Here is a 2,853-nt window from a genome sequence, read left to right on the forward strand (position 1 = left end):
AGTATATATACAAGATAAATATATATCATATCACGTTATTATAAGGTCGGTGTCATAGAAATTTTTTTATATAATAACATGAAATTATATATTAATATAGTTAGTATATATACAAGATAAATATATATCATATCACGTTATTATAAGGTCGGCGTCATAGACAACCTTTTATATAATAACATGAACTTATATATTAATATATATGCATAGTAAAAATATATAAATAGCAAAATAAATATTCTCACTTGTTGAATATTTTTGTCTTCTCCTTGTGTTTTGGAGCGTCGGAAATTATAAAGAATCTTCGAGCGATCGTGTTGATAACGTGTTGTGAAAAAATAAAAATTTACGGTAAAAAGTAAAAACTCCAAAATTCAATATATCAAACTCTACACTTCACAAATTTTTCTCTCTCAAATTATGATTTTCTACACAAATGAAGAGACTTATTTATAGATCTCATTTGGAGATTAGTCCAAATATTAATATTTCATCATCTACATCATCACACACTAATTTTTAAAATTTTACAACTCCACATTTTCAACATTCAACCAATAATAATAATAATATATTTTCAACAATTATTATTATTATTATTATTATTATTATTGTTATTATTATTATTATTATTTGATTCTAACTAAATATCTTGAACTATATTAGTGGAAGGAAACCGTAAATGATGTATATTTAAGGGACTCAAATGGAATTTCTGGAAGATTAGAAGGGTACAGTTTCTTCGAGTGCCCAGCCCACAAGTTGAATCTGCTTCAATTCTCCGATCGCCGACGTACGTGGTTGTTGGTGATGGTGCTTCACGGCGGTTAGGGTTTGCTCCTATTTTCTGTGAGGTATGTACGAGTTTGTAACACGAGCTTTCATGTTTGAATAACTCAATTATTTTGTGATTCGTCTTAGTTAGTGGATATGCTTTAGTTTCCTGTATGCAAATGTTTGTACAGGTTATTTCCCAGCATGATTTGAGATTTGAAAAAATTGTATATTTTACCTAGAGGCAGAGGGGGAGGCTTATTAGTGGAAGCCATTGAATGAAAAATTATTGAAAAAATGTCGTGTAGTCTTTGTTACAGTGTATTGGAGATCATAATGGCAACTTTTTGATGCCGAACTTATGCGTGCTTCTGCTTCAACTATTTGCTTCATTGCTTTGTCCTTGTTTGGAATAATGCCGTTTAACTGATCATAGGATTCCAATCTTGTCTAGTCGAATCTAATCTTTTACATGAAATTTATTGTTGGATAATTCCACGCTAATGCACATCAGTTTCATAATTTCATTAAGATTGATGAACTTGCAGAGGGAAGATTCAATTTACTGGATTTGGGAAAGATTTTCAGAGTCAAAGTGCTGACATATATTTGGAAAATGCAAAATGGCCATCATGCCGATACCTTTGGTGTGGATAAATCTATTGTGTTGTATGTTGGTGAGAAAGAATCAGCTGATGATGATGATTTGGCTCGAAGGCTAAAGAATCGAGAAAGGCAACGAAGATATAGAGAAAGGAAGCGCCACGAAGCCAATCTCAAGAAGGCATCAACTGTTGATCAACCTACTCCCCTTCATAACACACAGACGGCCGCTGAATTGCAATCTATATCTGTTCAAGTCGATGTTTTGGTAAATTTAAATTCCCCTGCCCGTGTTCATTGTCGTCGAGATTGGAAGAAAGATGCTAGGAGTGCTTGTGGACAAAAGAAACAAGAAGCTGGATCACTTGTCCCTGGTAACTCAGAGACTACGACTCTGGACGGAACTCCAGATCCCATTCCTAGATCTGATTTTAGTGCCAAGCACAATATTCCGAGTCATAGCTATTTACCAAGCAAGAGAAATTGGAAAGTCGAAGCAAGAAACAAGAAAACTTTAGGATGAAAGAAACCAAATTATGTACAGGGTGTGTATACATACACCTTTCATATGTTATTTGTGTGTGCGTTATCTTTTACAATGTTAGCGTTCATATTTATCTGGTGATTGCTATTACTCTTACGTTTCAATTAATGTTTTTCAGTCGTTTGCTTTGCAGGTGGTCGGTAATTTAGTCGGTGAACAAAATACCAAAAGCAAGGAATCGCTTATGTTGTAACGGTCTTGCATGAAGGTTAGTACTATGGAACAAAAAACCCTTTTGGTGTAACAGGTTTTATCTAATTAATTATTTATCTAGAATATTTGTATTCAACATGCATAGCCTGTTTTAACTTCCAATTTCCAAAGGCTCAGCATTATGATGGGCTTTTATTTAATGTGCCTTTAGTGGACTGATTCAATTGGTTCCATGTTTGTAATGTTGCTTCCAAAGTGCTTATTATAGCAGTTTTGCAATTTAGAAAACAAAAAGATGTAACTGAAATATTTGATTGATTCAATAAATCAATCATGCAGATCTAGACTAAAAATTATGGCCACGTGAAGAAATTTATCTCTAGACTCAGACAAAAAATTAGGTCATACAAAGCTATTTTGACCAAAATCATCCAAGAAACTTGCCTGATCAAACCGACTCAACACGTTATGAAGTTATTTATCAAGAACTGCATTTTAAGTTTGATTCCAGGTGCATTTTTTAAGCCTGTAGGTGCATTTGTAAATCCTCTACTATGCTCGTGCGGAGTTTTTGCTGATGTATGTTTTTTACGGTATTATTAGATCATATAAGTCTCACGTATCTTCTATATTTATCTATGTGAATCTATGTATTTCTGCAAGTGTATCATGCAATTAGATGAAGTTCATACTCAATTAATTGTGTATTAGATGCACTTGTGGCTGTTGGAAAGACGGCTGCTACTTTCGGAACAGAACTTAGTAGAAGTCAAAAGTAC

At 33.3% G+C, this 2,853-nt stretch overlaps 1 long non-coding RNA gene across 1 annotated transcript; it reads left to right on the plus strand.

Moving 5' to 3' along the window:
• Positions 1-715: 715 nt before the first annotated feature.
• LOC140885053 (uncharacterized) lies at positions 716-2,618 on the plus strand. The gene is made up of 3 exons (XR_012150792.1): positions 716-854; positions 1,323-1,922; positions 2,055-2,618. It is a non-coding gene; the product is annotated as an uncharacterized lncRNA (long non-coding RNA).
• Positions 2,619-2,853: the final 235 nt, after the last annotated feature.

The sequence above is a fragment of the Henckelia pumila genome, chromosome 2 (assembly GCF_033568475.1).
Source record: "Henckelia pumila isolate YLH828 chromosome 2, ASM3356847v2, whole genome shotgun sequence".
Lineage (NCBI taxonomy): Eukaryota > Viridiplantae > Streptophyta > Magnoliopsida > Lamiales > Gesneriaceae > Henckelia > Henckelia pumila.